The 18067-nt window shown below is 39.4% G+C and overlaps 1 protein-coding gene across 2 annotated transcripts in view; it reads right to left on the reverse strand.

Moving 5' to 3' along the window:
- Positions 1-18067, reverse strand: part of ABAT (4-aminobutyrate aminotransferase) — a 132649-nt gene that overhangs the window by 72318 nt on the left and 42264 nt on the right. The window lies entirely within an intron of this gene.

The following is an 18067-nucleotide window of genomic DNA, read 5'->3' on the forward strand; positions in this document are numbered from 1 at the left end:
AGTTGTATGTTCTTTATGCCTCCTGTTAAGAAAAAGATTCCCAGAATTCACTAGCCAAGCTGAGAGATGAACAAGGGATGTCAGAATGAATCAAGTATTCTTGTGCTGCAGAGCTAAGCTTCCACCCCAGAAGGGAGCTAACTGAAGTATAAGCTACAATCTAAGGGAGTTAGGTTTGGTAGATAAAGAACACTTTCATCACAGAGAAGGTTTTCATTATTTCACAAAAATGCCTTACACATATGGGGATGAATTTTAGGCTTTACAAAGCCCTTTTGTCACTACAAGCTGTGAGGTATGTTGTAAGAATATTATTATAAGGGGCAGCTACATGGCGCAGTGAGTAGAGCACCAGCCCTGAAGTCAGGAGGACCTGAGTTCAAATGCGGCCTCAGACACTTGACACATGTACTAGCTGTGTGACCTTGGGCAAGTCACTTAGCCCCAATTGCCCTGCCAAAAAACAAAACAAAAAAATGTTATTATACCCATTTCAAAAAAGGAAACTGAGGTTCAGAGTTGAGCGACTTGCCCATGACCCAAGAGTGGCATCTCCCTTTCTCACTGAAATGATTTAGGTATGGTTCTGCCTGAAGGCAGAAGGGTGGACTTGAGGACCTCTGGTCTCTTTCCAATCCTGGGATTAATTTTCCTTTCTCTGTAAGCATAGGTCAGTAAACAGGTCTGAAACAGTTATTCCTAATACTGCATCCCTTTGGGGTCAATTCAGTACAGAATCTAATACAATCACTTCCTCTCTGGGCCTCATTTTTTTCATCTATAAAATGGATTAGATCATAGAGCTAAAGCTGAAAGGGACTTCATTTCCTACCCTCCCAGTATTCATGAAGAAGGTGCCTTAGAAACTCAAACGATATATAAATGTGAGCTATTGTGAGACAAAGCAATCATATTGCAAATGTTAAAAGCACTTTTTCTGCACAATGGGTAATACCATTCCACACCTGCCACAGCCCCCAAAGCCGCAAACAAAAGCTTAAGAAACAAAAATTCTAAAAGCAGGATACATAACACAAAACAGTTCTACAAATGGTTCCCACACACTTCTGAAGTAGAAATAAAATCTGCATGTCTTGTTTTGAGAAAAGACTGGATAGTTCTTCTTCTTCTTCCTCCTCCTCTTCTTTGCCTTCTCCTTTCTCTCCTTCTTCCTCCTCCTCTTCTCTTCTTCCTCCTCCTGTTCTTCCTCCTCTCCCTCTTTTTCTTCTTCTTTCTCTTCCTCCTCCTCCTCCTCCTCTTCTTCTTCATCTATGATTTTATTAGTGTAGAGAAATTCCATTACCCCTCGGTGGTACCGTGGAAAGAGTGCTGGCTCCCGAGTCAAGAGTATATCAATTCAGATCCTGCCCCTTGTGCTTACTGTGTGACCTTGAGCAAGTTAACATCCTTGGCTTTCAGTTTTCTCATTTACAAAATGACATTGGTAGATTAGAGAAGATGAACTTTAAGGTCACTTCTAACTCTAGACCTATGATTCTGGATCCTATAGGGATCTGGGCTCAAATCTTACCTCCGATGCTTACCATCAGTATGACCATGGGCAAGTCATTCTACCCCTATGGGCCTTAGTTTTCTCACCTGTAAAAACAAAGGGGTTGTACAACATGATCTATGAGGTTCCTTCCATCTCTGAATCCATGAGCCTATGCTGATGGCTGCAACTCATAGTCATGGAGAAGCATTACAAGGTTAAGTGACTTACCCAGGGTCACAGAGCTAGCATGTGTTACTGGCAGGACATAATCCAAGACTTTCTGGTGTCAAGGTCAGTCTTCTACCCACTATTCCATACTGTTACTCTTAATGCTGGTATCTAAAAATCTATATATTTAATTGTTGTAGAGAAGAGGCAATGGTGAATGGAAATGACAGATTTCAGATTTCTCTTTTTTCATGAAAAGAATCATGGAATGATCGCTCTGGTAGAGGTCTAAGGGATCAGAGGTTTGTAGCTGGAAGGGACAATGGAAGGTTTTAATCCACTCCCTCAGTTTATAGATAAAGAGAAAGATCCAAAGAGGTTGTGACACCCAAGGTCATGTGGTCACAGATGCAGAGCTGGCATTTAAACGCAGGTCCTCTGATTTTTAACAAAGCCTTCTTTCTACTAAGATTCCTTTCTAGATCCGGTAGATGAAGCTCAAGGTGGGGAAGTAACATGCCCAAGTTCAGTGAGTTAAAGGCACTGCTATAATAACCATGGTCAGCATTAATATTGTGCTTTATGGTCTTCAAAGCTCTTTACAAATATTATCTCACTTGATCCTTACAACAACCGTGGAGGTAGGCACTATTATTATCCTCATTTTGACACATGAGGAAACTGAGGCAGACAACAGGTTAAATGACTTGCCCAAGGTCACATAGCTAGTGAATGTCTGAGGCTGGATTTGAATTCGGGTCTTCCTGACTACAGGCTCTGCTCTCTATCCACTGTGCCACCATTCATGTTCCCCCCGCTCCCCTCAGGGTTGAACTCAGGTCTCTTGAGTACCAATTAGAAAAATATCTCCTGAAAATTATGGGTGTGTATAACTAGATGTATATAATTAGCTAAGAGCTAATTCTGTTGACTTTTACAGTTTGAAAATAAAACATCTTGGAAAAAGTTTAAACGTCAGTTTAATTTTAGCATTAGTTAAATGAAGTGTTTTATTATTTTCCTTATATTTAATTTTTTTCTTGGGGGGGTTGACTTTCAGATGATCCATGTCACTGCAGATCTATTAATTTATAACTAGAAAAAGTCATCACAGTTCCTGTAGAATATGTGTTCTACCATGGTTTTACTTTTAATTCAGGTGAACTTGTTTCCAAAAGGGAAGATCTCTGATAACACTTATAGCATTTATGTGCCTGTATGAAGGTGAAGAATCACATAAAAAATACATTTTGGGTCTAGAAATGTCTCACTGTACAACACTGACATTGACTGCAGCCCAAACTGAATTTGTATGTATCTGCTTAAATGTTGTATCCCTTGAATAAGAAAAAAATTTAATTCTATACTCTGCGCTTTTGGGACAAGTATACCAGAGACAGTTTTTATTTTTTCGTGATTATTTCACATTATTCTAAATCCAATATTATTTTTTCCTTAAAGAGAAAAATGTCCAAGCTGACATAATTAATCTCTTTATGTCTTCCTCCTCACCACGCTCTTACCTCTAACCCATGATAATTTGAGGTAACATTTATAAGGATCTTGAATGAGGAAAATGTCAAAAAATAATAAAACATAATTTGCTGTTAACATTCTACTTCATCAAATAGAGCAATAGTTGCTTGATCTTCTACTTCTTGATCTACCCCTTCCTTGACCACTCTTCCTTATAAAAACCTTTTACTTGACTCTACCTATCTCCTTAAGTTATTCTATGTCTCTTCTCCTTTTTTAGAAAAATGTTGCACTTACCTGGGAGGATATCTTCCTGTACCTTATTTCTCAATTCTATAATCAGGTTTTCAACTCTCACTCTCTCTCTCTCTCTCTCTCTCTCTCTCTCTCTCTCCCCTTTCTCTCCCTCCATCTCCTAATTGACAAATCTGATAGCCTTTTCTCTTTTCTCAATCTTCATCCTTTTTTGACCCCTGCAACATTTGACATTGTGGACCTAGCTCTCCTCTCTAGGTTTTCGTGATGCTGACCTATCTTGGTTCTTCTCATAACTTCCAATTACTTCTTAGGCTCCTTTGTTGTATCTTTATCCTAACTCTGAGTGTAGCCCAAGGTTTTGCCCTGTCTTAATTCTTTTCTTTCTCTTGCTGACTTTGATCATTTCTATGGTAATGACTCCCAGATCCTAGCTACAGTCTCTCTCCAGAGTTTACAATTGCCCTATCACCCAACTTCCCACTGGTGTCTCATAAGGCACTTCAAAATCAACATGTCCAAAATGGAATTTGCTATCTTTTCCCACTAAACCCAACCCTCTTTTGAACTTGTCTATTTCTGTTAAGGGTGCCACCACACTTCCTTTCACTCAGGCTTTCAACTTTGGAGTCAGCCTTACCTTCTCACTCTTCCCTGTCTTCCACCAACCTAATCCATTGTAAAGTTTTATTATTTCTATCTATACATCTCTTTCATCTTTCCCCTTTTCCTCTACTCATACCCTAGTTCGAATTCTCAACCCTGCTTACCTGGATTACTGTAATAACCTCCTACTCGGTCTCCCGCCTCATTCTCTTCCCTCTCCTACTTAACAGGATTGTTGTGAAAATCAAAAGAGATATATTTATAAAAGCACTTAGTACAGTGCCTGGCACATAGTAGGCTTTATACAAATACTTATTCCTTTCCCTTTTTACCCTTTTCTCTCCACTCCTCAATTCATCCCCTATAAAGCTGCTAATGTGATTTTCTTAAAGCAGTCAGATCATTTCACTATCTTTGTAGTAAGAGCACTTGGGCTCACATTCCACTTCTGATGCTTATGACCTTATGTAACCTTGGATAAGTCAGTTTCTTCATAATGTCAAAGGAAGGAGTAGAACTAAATGGCTTCTAAGAACCCTTCCAACTCTCTATGATCCTATGATATTTAAAAATATATTTTATTTATTTCAATAAACATTTCCCAATTATAGTAAACATTTTGAACATTTATTTTTAAAAATTCTGAGTTCCAAATTCTCTTCCTCACTCCTGCTCTTCCCCCATCCCTTGAGAAGGCAAACAATATGACATATGTGAAGTCATGCAAAATATATCTCCCTATTAGCTATGTTATAAAACAAAGAGAAGAAAAATGAAGAAAATAAAAAAGTATGCTTCAATCTGTACTCAGTGTTCATCAATTCTCTCTCTGGAGATGGGTAGCATTTTTCATCATGGGTCTTTTGGAATTGTCTTGGATCACTGTCTTGCTCAGAGAACCCAAGTCTTTCACAGTAGATCATCTTTATAATATTGCTGCTACTGAATACAATGTTCTGGGGTTTTGTTCTCTTTGCGCATGACCCTAAGATCTTACTCAATAAACTTGAATAATTCCTTATTTCCTGAAAGGTCAAATAAAAATTCCTCTATTTGGAGTTTGTAACCTAGCTCCAATTTACTTTTCCAGGCTTAATATGCCCTATTTCCCTTCTCTCACTCCATTGTCCACACACACCGGTCTTCTTGTTCTTCCTCACATATGATGCTCCCCTTCCTGTATCCTTTGCATAGGCTTTCCCCATACCTATAATGCACTCCATCTTCCTTGTCTTGTAGAATCACTTATTTCCTTCAAAGCTCAACTCAAATGCTGCCTTCTACTAGAAGGTAGCCTGATTCCTCCTAGGTGCTAGGGCCTTACTCTCTTCAACTATCTTTTGTTTATTTCACATATTCTTATATATGTATTCCAACAGGGTATGGATGGTTTCATTCCTGTCTTTGTGTGACCAGTTCCTAGCACAGTCCTTGAAGTATCTTATCAATCAACCAACCAACAAGCATCCATTAGGGATTTACTTCAAACAAAGCAGTAATTCCAGTTGACCACCACACCATCAATCAAAATAGAACTGTCCCCTCTTCCCTGAGAGGTTGTAAATTCTCAGTGAGACTTTCATTCTAGATCGTGGGATTGCAAAATTATTCCAGGAGGGGTTGGAGAATTGGTTGATGAGTCAGTGTGTTTATCACATCTATAAAGGATCTGTGCTAAGTCACGGCACCTTGGGGGTTCTAGCTCTGGAATAAATATGCAAATGGCCAAGCAATAAATTGCTGAGCTCAGTAAAGAAGTTGGTAAAATTAGCTCCCAGCGCTTACTGAGTTGGGAAAAGACTGTGATTGGTGCTTCTTTATTTAATACTTTAACTTTTCTTGTTCCCCCTAGCTGCTAGTATTCTCCCTCCCTCATACATTATTGTATAAATGCTTATGATCCTAGATCTAGATGTAGCAGGACCTTAAGGGGCTATCTAGCCCAACCTCCCCATTTTACAGATGAGGAAACTGAGGACTGCTGAAATTATCTGACTTAGCCAAGAACACATAGACATTAAGCATCAGGGGCGAGGCTGACTCTAGAGGCAGTGTTCTTGCAAATGTATCAGCTGCCTGCCTTTATTTGTTTAAAATAATCATCAGCATGTAAAAGGTCATACCATAAAAGAAAAAAAATTAGAAAAGGATGAGAGCAGGTATCTTTCACAGTTTTGTGTGGGTAGAGAGATAAAGATTTTAAAAAGGAGAAAGCAGATCATTTCAAGTACATGAAATTGAAAAGCTTATGCATGAATAAGATCAATGCAGCTAGGACAGAAGGGAAATCACTGACTGGAGGAAAAAAAAAACATTTGTGTCACATATCTCTAAGTGTTTGATATCCAAGATATATAGGGAAGTAATTTAAATATGTAAAACCAAGAGCTATTTCCTATTGGATAAGTGACTGAAGGATAGGAGCCACCAGTTCTCAAAAGAAGAATTGCAAAATATTAACAATCATATGAAAGACTGCTCCAAATAACTAATAAGAGAAATTTAAACCCAAACAATTTAGATTTCACCTTACACCCAGTAAACTGGCAAAAATGACAAATGATGGAAATGGTCAATGTTGGAAGGGCTCCAGAAAGACAGGCACATTAATTCAGTGTTGGTGATAATTGTGATTCTGTAAATTCCAATCATTCTGGAAAGCAATTTAATCATTCTAAAAAAGTGGCTAAAACATGCGTACTTTGATTCAGAGACCCTACTTCTAGGCTCATCCCTTGTGTTTGTCCTTTGTATTCGAAGAGGACCATGACATCAGGGAAATGATGACATGACTTGCAGTTGATTTTGATTTGAGTGAGAGAGGGCTGTGCAAGGTCACCAGCCTCACTTTCTCGTCCAGAGCCATCTGGGTCCAGTGGCCTGATATTCATCAGGATGACTGGAGATGGCCCAGAATGCACAGGGAGACCCTGGCCCTTTCAGGCTAAGGTCTTTTTAGATTTTCACTTTGAGTGTGGTAACGCCCATTCAGTGAATATGCCTCTTTAGGAAGTTAATCGAAGGATGGCTCCTTTAATCAAAACTCAAAAAAAAAATCATACTGGGAGGTGGAGACCCTCAGGGTTCCCTTACAGAGATCAAAGACAACAAGAAAGCCTCCATATATATCAAATGTTCTTGAAACATTGTTTTTTGCTTGTTTATTTTTGTTGGTAGCAAAGAACTAGAACTAGAAAGTTGATGCCTATCAGTTGGGGAATGGGCCAACAAATTATGGTTCATGAGTATAATGAAGTATTATATGGTAAGAAATGTGAATCCAGAGAATCATGGGAAGATGATGTACATGAACTGATGCACAGGGAAGCAGAGCCATGAGAAGTGACTACAATAGTGCACATGGAAGGAACAACAAAAGGAACCCAGTAATATGTAATTATAACAGCCGAGCTTGATTCTAGATAAAAGTTGAAAAAATGCGCCTCCTTCTCTGCTTTGTAAAGGTGGGGGACTATGGGTATAGACTATTACATATTTTGGTTGATGTGTGAGTTGCCGAATCACCTTTTTTGTCTTTTTTAAAACTGTTACTGTACAGGGGGAGGTAAGGGCATATTAAGAAATGAAGATGATGTGAAAACATATGGTACCAAAAAGAAAAAAAAATCACTGTATCATGCTGCTTTTCTTTGTTTGCCAATTCTTCACCACCCCCACCCCCACCCCTCAAGAGGGTGGGTACAGGTTTTTATTTATTATTTATTTGGTATCACTTATTCCCTTCATCTTTTTTAAATGATCTCAGAGAAAGCTCTAAATGAGGACCAAAAAACCTCCTGAATGTTAGCTATTATTACTCATTCATCTTACAGTTCCAGAGTGTAAGACATTTGTGTAAGACATCTTGTTAGGTACTGTAGGAGATGCAGAGATGATTAAGACTCACTGTGAAAGTCACAACATCAGGCGAGGGGCCAAAATAATCTAGGAATCCCTTATATCAGCAAGGTGTCAGGAATCCCATCATCGGCTGGCTCACTGTGATCCAACTGTTACACTTGGCAGTTGGCTCTTGTTTGACAATTGTGGAAAACACCTCCCACGTCTGGTCTGGTTGGTTGAAAAATGACTGTAGCAAAGGAAGGAACTTGTCTTTCCCTTGGAGAGTGCGAAGGTTCAAAGAATCATGGATTTAGAGCTAGAAGGGACCTTAGAGATCCCAACTCTGCCTCATTTTACACATGAGGAAATAGGCTTAGAGAATTTATATGACTTACTAAATGATTACATCACTAAGGAAGGTCACCTAGTCAGTAGTATCTGAATCTAAATTTGAATCCAAGTCCTCTGACTGACAATCAGATACACTTTTCACTGTACCAATGCTAAAGATTTAGGATAGGTGAGCCCCACTCTCAAAGGCAGAGGATTCACCAGGCAGTCCACAGATATCCCTGAACTTGCTGCAGATCTTGCTAGCACCGAGCAAACGTAGTCAGCAAAAAGAAGGTCCCTGTTCTGAGTGTAAAAGGAGAGAAGTGGAAATGGGCTCCCTTTCAGGTCAGCTGAGAAGAGAGGGCCAGCTGGAAAGCGTGATGTGCCCAAGAGAATCAAAGCAGTGACAGTCTCTGCTGTTCCTCCCACCCCTTGCCCCATATCTCTGGACACACAGATGATCTGCGGGCTCTTACTTCCAAAACTCCAGGTGAGCCAGGCACCTACTAAAGCTCTCAAGGAGAATGACCACCAAACACCCAGAGCCAAGGACAATTGTCTAAGGGGCCTGAACAAGCATTCTTCTTCTGCAGCGTCTAAGAATTATGAAGATTCTACAGAAAGGAGGGGACAACATGCTCAAACTCTTGCTCTGTTGACAGCGGCCCTCAAAGCTTTCCTATGGAACTGGACATAATTACAAACCCAGTAATTGCGTTTCAGTTGTCAAGGACATGGGTTGTCATAGCAACACAGAAAGCCACAGTTTTTTTGCTTTTCACAGATGGCTAACAGTCCTACATTCATGCTGATTTAATTGATGCAATTGGGACAGAAGGCTTTAACTCCACAGTTTACCTCTTCCTTGTCTGCCTCCCCCTCCTCCTCTTCCTCCCCCCAACTCAAAGGTCTCTGTTTCGTTTTCCCTGAAGCATGGACCTAAATGCTTTCCTCCCTTGCTAGTTGCTTTCTGGTACATCATCACCATCTTTGGAAAAGAAAAAAAGCCATTATACTCTTGAAAATGGGAGAGCAGTGGCCACAGGGGCACTGAACTCCTACAGTGCTCCCAATCTCGACACATGATTCAATTTAACAAGCATATATTAAGTACCTACTATGTACAAGACAATGTTTTTAGGTACTGAGGATACAGATACAAAAATGAATTCATGCCTGTCCTTAAGGAACTTACATTCTCCTGGTGGGGATATAACATGCAGCATATAGATATGTACCACAATTTAGGTTGGATAACACAATGTATTATTGGCTACTTTTTGCGTGTGCGTAAAATTTGTCATGTCAAACAGATTATAAGTGCTATGAGGGTAGGCACCCTATTTTCTTTTGCTTTATACTTCTGTGCCCCTTGCAGTGGCAGCCTCAGTAAGCAGGTGTTCTCAATACTTGTTGACAGGATGTGGAACTCTCCACAGTCTTTCCCCTCCAGAGACAGGCTGGATCCCTTAGAAGGAAAGGTTACAGGTAGGACTGGGATAATTAGGACAAACATTAACCAGGAGTTGAGGGTTTTCAGCCAAGTTCTTAGATGGAGGCTGCATTACCTGTTATCAGCATTGATTTCCATGGTTCACTGAGTTGGGAACATCTAGGAAGCAAATTCTAACCAGGACCATTTTTTAAAGAAGAAAATCAGTTTCCCTGTGTGGGCTTTTACAGAAAACCCAGTCCTGACTTGAGAGGCTTATTACTTTCCAAGTACCAATGCTGGGCAGGCAAAAATTTGCTAAGTTAAAGATAAAACTGGGAAACAGGCAAAGTGTGTTTTCAATCCTCTTCCACTTTCTTTTTTTTGTCAAACTTTTCTCTAAATCCCAAAGGCTAAGACCCCCAGGGTTGATCTCCAGCCAAACCTGTCCACTCAAGCCAGTACTTCATTCTTTGCACCTCACTCTTCCACTAAGCCCTTATTGTCCCTGAATGCAGTGCTTTCACTCTAAAGAATAATTTCCTAGGGTGGAATCTGAGGCATTTTGGCAGGCTGGAGAAGAAATTTTTGGGTGGCCACATTCTGGGAACCTTTCACATCACAAGTGGGAGGCAATTCTCTCTTTCCCCAAAGTATAATAAGGATGCCCTGATGCTGGGTGAGATGTAAACAAAATCCCACAAAGACTGACCCTGAAGTTTGACTTAGTACTGATCTCACCAAGTAAGGATCTCCCTCCGTCTCAGCAGTCTTCCCTAAACTACTCCAGAGGAAGACCCTTTACCGTGTAGAGCAGTGACCTAACATGGGATTGGGAAGTCTACTGCAGTAGATATCTCATCTCTGTTTTCTCCCACACATCAATCTATCTTTATTATCACTGCCAGAATATTATTTCTTATTGATAGTAATTTCCATGTTTTTGGTCACACTGTTCCCAGTGCCTGGAATGACTTTGCCTATTAAATTCCTTCCCATCTCTAAAGGTTTATCCAAATACCATCTCTTCCATGAAGGCTTCTTTGATCTCCCTAGTCAGTGATGATCTTCTTTGAAACCTCACAAGGCCCTTGGTTTTTCAGTTTTCTAGGGCACTTATCCTGTAAATATTGTGTCTTATTCTTACTGTGTTTCTGCCTTATTCCATTACTAGGTGGTAAGTTGTGTGAAAGTGGGGGCAGGAGTCTTTTCGGACCGAAGGAAGCTTAGAGGTCATCTATTCCAACCCCCCCTTTTTACATATGAGGAAACTGAGGCACAGAGGAGCTAAGTACCATACAAAATCATACTGGTAGTAAGTGGAAGAACTAGTATTTGAATCCCAGTCCTCTGACTATGGATGCATCAATCTTAATGCTGTACCACAAGTAGAATGTTGTACATATAGCATGCACTGAATAAATGCCGGTTGAATTAATTTAAGTGCCTCCAACATGTCATTCCCCACAGTCTTATCTCTCAAAACACTAGGTGAAATAAAATCATACATATATTCCTCATTGAAGGTAAAAAGCATTTTAGCTAGTAGACAAAGACAGCCCCCCCAAAAAAACCCCAGCATGGTTTAATATTAGGGAAATTCTTAGTATAATTTGTCATGACTGTAACAAAAATCACAAGATTTCTAGTAATGTATGTAGAAAAAGCCTTTCGCAAAATACTGTACTCATTTATATTAATATTGTTTAAAACAATAATAAAAGGACCATTTTAATATGCTACAAATATTGTCTCAAATCGAGGGCTAGCACTATTTATAACAGCAATATTAAAGGCTTTCCTAAGAGAATAAGGTATAAATAGCATGCTCACTACTTCCCTTTTTATTTCACATAGTACTAGAAATGCTAGCTTCAGGACTGAGAGTAAAAAGCAATTAAAAGAATAAGCACAGGCAAGGAGGTAGCAAAAATATATATATGATGATTTACTTAGAAAACCCTAGAGAGTCGACAAAAAATTTAATTGAGATAATGACTTCAATAAATGAACAATATTAAAAATAAATACACAAAATCATTAATATGTCCACAATTAGAATAAAAACCAGGAGGCAGGGATAGAGATTCCATTCAAAATGACAACAAAATGCATTAGGAGTTACCTAACCAGAAGCATATATGATTACACAACTACCCATGACTTTTCATAGAAATAACGGAAGACCTAAATAGTTGAAGAGATATTAAATGTTCATGGTTGGTGGTATCAATTAACTTACCAAGAGATACTTTATAGAAGCAGACAAAAATAACAAAATTCATATGAAGGAGCAAAAAGGTGAAGAATACCAAGGGAAATAATGAAAAATAAGTATGAATGAAGGGAATTTGGTGTTATCAAATATCAGAGCATGTTACAAAACAGGAATTAGGAAAAACTATCTAGTATTATAGAAAAAATATTAAAGTGGTAGAATATCAAAGTGGCATAGATTATAGAAGTAAGAACTGGAAGCAAATGTATCATGTAGTTTAGTATTTAATCGACCCAAAAATATAACTATGAGGAAAAGGACTTCTGATTTGACAGGAACTGATAGGAAGCCTGGAAAGCAGCTCAATGGTTAACAAGTTATACCATATATCACAAAAAAATTCCTAATGGAGCCTTAATACAAATATAAATATAAAAATCACTTTTGATGGCTCTATGAACTCATCAATAAGGATCCTCTACCAAGGGGTTTGGATTCCAACTTATCCATATCTTTAGCAAGAATACAAATTCATTGATGTATAGAAACAAAGAACAATGAATATGAAGAACTAAGAAATATACGGGAAGACACGTATGAAGAGACATAGAAGGAAGCAGGGGCAAAAGAACAATGCAGAAAATGAATGCAATAACGTAAATGAAATCAACATTAAAAGGTGACAAAATTCAGGTCAAAGACAACAGATAATATTCACACCAAAAGTCCCTTCCATTTCTAAATGAGCCTATCTGTTACTAAAATGAAAGCTTACATTCTTCCTTTTTTTTTAAAGCAATTAGTGAACACTAGAAAAAGAGAGCACCATGCACTCACAATCAAAATCACTCTTCAAGGGGGTTTTAATTGTTTTTTGGGGGGAAAGTATTTTGGTGGGATTGTTTGAGTGTTTGTTGAGAAGAATGTATTATGTCAAAAGAAGCTTCATCAATAACAATAATAAAACACTGGTGAAACAGAATCTTCTCCTTCTCTGTCCCCTTTCGTCTTCTGTGCAAGGAGGAGATAGAGTATTCAGAAAGCTTTATTGCCCTCAATAAACTTATTTTAATTGTAAAACAGTCACCCACATCTTATTTTTACCATAACTGTACAGTAATCCAATACTTGAGGGGGTGTCTCGTCTGCTAGGTAGCAGATATGTCTGTTTCTAAGACCCCACACTTTGTCCTGCTTGTCATAAAACTTATTTTTATGAGCTATAAACCCTAATCTGTCCACTCAAGGAGAACTAGGAGGCTTCCCATGTGGCGCCTGGGGCAGATGGCTTTTATCATTAATTCTGAAATGTCCTTCAGTGCCTTAGAGCATGCTTAACAAAAGAAAGTAGGAGAATGGGCAGAAAAATGGCATTAAATGTTTAGCTTTGGATTTTTTTTGAGGGGGGGAGGGCACAAATAGGAGCTTGGAAAAGATTAGTCAGTCAATCCTCTAAGGTCATTATATAGGGAGGTCCCAAACAGGCCTCAAACAAAGGGTACCCTCTGAATCTGGAGAAAAGGTCAGAAAATTTATTTCTGAGAGTGAAAAATAAAATCAGATATATGCCATTGGCCAGCTACATAAGTAAAAGAGATGGTTTATAAATATATTTTTTATATAATCAGTGTGCCTCCCACGTATAAGCACAGATTCATAGGTTGTTTGAGATGGAAAGCATTCTACCAGTTATCTAGTCCAATCTCATTTTACAGATGAGGAAATTAAGGCTAAGAGAGGTCACTGGATTTGCATTCAGAAAATCTGGGCTCAAAATCTGGCTCTGTCATTTGCCATCTGTGAACCTTGCAAAAGTCACTTAACCTCTGTGGGCCTCAGTTTCCTCACCTGTAATATAAAGGGACTGGATAGGATCGAACTCTAAGGTCCCTTTTAGCTCTAAATCTAGTAGCAGCATGACTTAATGGACTGAGCTCTGCAGCCTTGAAGCCAGAAAGCCTTGGGTTCAAGCAGACATGCTTACTACATGACCCTGGGCCAGTCACTTGATATCTCAGGGCCCCAGACAACTCTCTAAGACTAAAAATTGCAAAACACATAAGACTAGTAACTGTTCATCAAATCTGCAGGTGACACAGAAGCTCAAAGGGACAGCTAACATAGTGGAAAACAGTCAGGATCCAAAAGGACCTTCATAGGCTAGAGCAGGGCTGTCCAAAATGTGGCCTGCAGTGGGATTTATGTGGCCCACCTACAAGCATAGAAATTTACATAAATGCTTTAGTAAACGAAGCCGAGCTACCCGCAGAGCTCTCACTAAAATGGCAAATCAAAATATTTTGTCTATTGTTTCAATAAAAACCTAAGGTTAGAAGCCCTGCGCTAGATCGTTGAGTTTAATTTAATAAGACAAAACTCAGTAAGAGTATGTATACATACTTATATACACAAACATACGTATGTGTATATATACATACGTTCACATACAAAGTATTGTGCTTGGGCAAAAAAATCATGGAAGAGACATGGTTAGACATAGATATCAGCTGCTCTGAAAAAGATCTGGGGGCTTTATTGGACTTCAAGCTCAAAGGGAGTCAACGGTGTTATGTGGCAGCCAAACAAGCCTAATTTGACCTTGGGGTTGTGGGGTATATTGTCCAAGGATGAGGTGAGAATTCCACAATACTCTGCGCTCATCAGACCTTATCTGGAGTGTTGTGCTTAGTTCTAGGAGCCATGGAAGGTCCAAGGTCCAAGGACGGCCCAGAAGAGAGCAACCAAATGGTGAAGGAGCTCAAGACTATGAAACATGAAAACAGGTTGAAGCAATCGAGTACATTGAGACTGAAAAACGAGAAGATTCATGTCGGATGTGATAGGCGTCAAATGGAAGAAGGATTAGACTTGTTCTGTTTGGCCTCGAAGGGCAGAAGAGGAGTGGTAGGTGAAATTTGTTGCCAGGAAAAGCCCCCAAAACGTCCTAATAATTCAAGCTGTCCAAAAGTGGTAAGCTCCCTCTCCTTGGAGGCTGGATGACCACTAGTCAGTTGGTATAGAGGATGGAATAGGCGGTCATAGATGTCCTTTCTAACTTTCAAATTCTGTGATTCTGTGAACAGCTGGCTACCTGCATTGGTGGAGGGAGTTTCTTCAGTGCAAGTTCCCTGTACCAATAACATCAGAACAGCAACAATAACAACAACAAATAAAAAACAGAAAAAATCTACAACAACAACAAAAGATTGTGTGACTTATTCAAGGTCACACAGTGAGTTATTAAGATGACCAAGGTGGCTTGAAGTCTCCTGAAATTAGCTGCAATAGGTTTAACATAAGACAATGTCACATAATGGAAAAGGCAGTGAGATTGGGGTCTGCATGGAATCTAAAAAAGAAAAGCCACAGAATGAGAGGTATCCAGGGGATAGAGACTATCTGGCAGGGGATAGAGACCATGATGACTGGTCACAAAAGGGTTGTATTTTAAAGCAGTAAAGTGAGCAAAGATAATCATCAAGGATTAACCAAAGCCTGGGTGAAATATCCCTCAAAACCACCTAATGATGATGATGATGATGGTGATGATGGTGATGATGATGATGGTGATGATGATGATGGTGATGATGGTGATGGTGATGATGGTGATGGTGATGGTGGTGATGGTGGTGATGATGGTGATGATGGTGATGATGGTGATGATGATGATGGTGGTGATGATGATGATGACGGTGATGATGATGATGATGGTGATGGTGACGATGATGATGATGGTGATGGTGATAATGGTGATGATGGTGATGATGATAACTAACCTTTATATAATGCTTACTATGTTCCAGGCACTGTGCTAAGCACCTTATATTTTCTCATTTGATCCTCACAATCCTGAGAGGTAGGTGATGTTATTAGACTCATTTTACAGATGAGGAAACTGAGGCAAACAGAAGTTAAATGACTTACCCAGGGTCATACAACTAGGAAGTGTCTAAGGCAGAATTTGAATTCTGGAATTCCAGACTCCAGGCCCAGTCCACTGCACTCTCTAGCTGCTTCCTCCAATTCCTCGATCCCATGTCTACCAAGTAACCTATCGACAACGAATTTGGTTTCCAACATACTTTGACACCAGGAAGGAAGTTCTTCACAGTAAATTAAGGAATTATCATCCTAGTTTTTTCAGGATCACAAGTGGACAACCGGAAAGAACCTCAGAGGCCATCTAGCGCAACCCCCTTGGTTTTGCAGATACTAACAATAACAGTAATAATAATAATAATAATAACAGTAACTGACATTTCTAGAGGCTTGTAGAGCACTTTATACCCAAGGAGGCTAAATGGCCAAAAGTTACACAGGCCTAAGGTTCAGAGGTAGGATTTGAACCCAGGTCCTCTGACTCCAAAACCAAATTTTTGGTCTTTCCTTTCACCTCTGGTGACTCTCTGGTGAGCTTAAGTACCAAAGAGGTTAATCAGAGATGACCAGACTGAGAAAATCCAGTTTCTGATTCTACAGAGCTGAGGAATAAGATAAGCAGGTAACCAGAATTTTGGACTTGGAACTGATTTCCAATTTTGGCCTCCTATAGTCAGCCAGTCATAGATATGAGCAGGAAGCAACCTACCTGGATTTTCTGAGACCATCTCAATTTCATGAAAACTGGACTTTTTAAAAAAAAACCTAATGTCAATAATTTTTTTACTTAATTGGCTAAGAATCTTAGCATAGTTTTGACATCCCTATGGGTAAAGTTTAATACACATCAACAGACATTTATTAAGTCCCTAGCATTTTATTAGGTGTTAGGAGACATGAAAACAAAAATAAAATAATCTCTTCCCTTGAGGTGCTTATATTTTGCTCAACAAACTTTCTCAAGGACAATTAGATGAGTTACAGTTGGATTCTCTTCATTTTAGAGATGAGAAAACAGACCTAGAGAGGTGAGGTCACTTACTTGGTCACTTACAAGGTCATAAAGGCAGTCATCAGTTGGGCTGGGATTTGAACCCAGTTCCCCTGACTACAAATCGAGTGCTCTTTCCACTACCTCACAATGATTTTTCTCAAGCTCATAAGAAAGTAAGCTGCAGAGCCTGAATGAAAACTCAAGACTTCTGACTCCAAATTCAATGAGATAGTTATCAGTTTCCAGTTTTGTGAAAGCATCTGCATTGCAAACAGATCTTCCTGCTGTTAGAAAGAATGAAGAAGAACACTGGATGACAACTTGCCCTGCTGGCAGGAAAAGTAACCCATCCATTCTTCGAGGTGAAGGGAAGACATTGTTCCCAGGGTCTACTTTATTCTGCACTTGGTGGTGAGGTTCTTTATAACCGGCCTATTCTAAGTGGTCCGATCAATGTCTTGGAGCCGAGATCCCGTGCCCACCGCATGTGGAGAGATGATATCTTTAGCTCTGCTCCCCAGTTTTGAAGTCCTTTTCTTTCATATTTCAGGTCTGTGAAACAAACACTCCTTCAAATTTATGACTTCCTTTCTGCCTATGGCGAATCTTGGGTCACAGACCACGAATAAAGGGGTTTTAGAGGTTATCTAATCTAATGCTTTAATTTGACAGATGAGGAAACTGAGGATTGGAGGGAGAAAATGATTTCCCCAGGATCATATGATGAATATAACCTGGAAGTGAATTGAGATCTCACTGCCCCATGGCTCAAAGAACAGCAATGCGCTGAAGTGATATTTTTCACTTTCTGGGATTCTGAGTAACCCGAGGAACTCAAATCCAAAGGAAGAAATAGGGGAAAAAAAATCCAATAGCCACAAGCCTCAAGATAGATTCAGGTTTTATAACTTTGGGTTGTCAATTTCCTCTTACTAACGTCATAATAGGCTTCTACGGTAATATTAATAATAACAGTTCACATTTTTATAGCTTTAAAGTTTGCAAAGCATCCAACATGCTCATATTTCACTTGATCACCTCAACTCAACACCTCTCATTTGAGCTTCACAACATCCCTGTGACAGATGTTATTTATTATCATCCCCTTTTTACAGAGGAGGAGACTGAGGGAGGTTAAAAGATACATGCAGAGTCATACTGCTAGTAAGCATCCGAAGCAGGTACTCGCCAGGATGATTTGATGTTTGTTTTTCTCAGGAAGTGCTAAAATGTTGAGAAGGGGAAGTTTAGGAGCAATCTTTCCTTGGCGGGAAGGGAATGAACTAGATAATCTCTGGAGGGGATTTCCAATCCTACAGGCTCACATCCGAGACCTCAGAACGGTAAAGCTGCATCCCCAAATTCAAT

The sequence above is a fragment of the Trichosurus vulpecula genome, chromosome 9 (assembly GCF_011100635.1).
Source record: "Trichosurus vulpecula isolate mTriVul1 chromosome 9, mTriVul1.pri, whole genome shotgun sequence".
NCBI classification, from domain to species: domain Eukaryota; kingdom Metazoa; phylum Chordata; class Mammalia; order Diprotodontia; family Phalangeridae; genus Trichosurus; species Trichosurus vulpecula.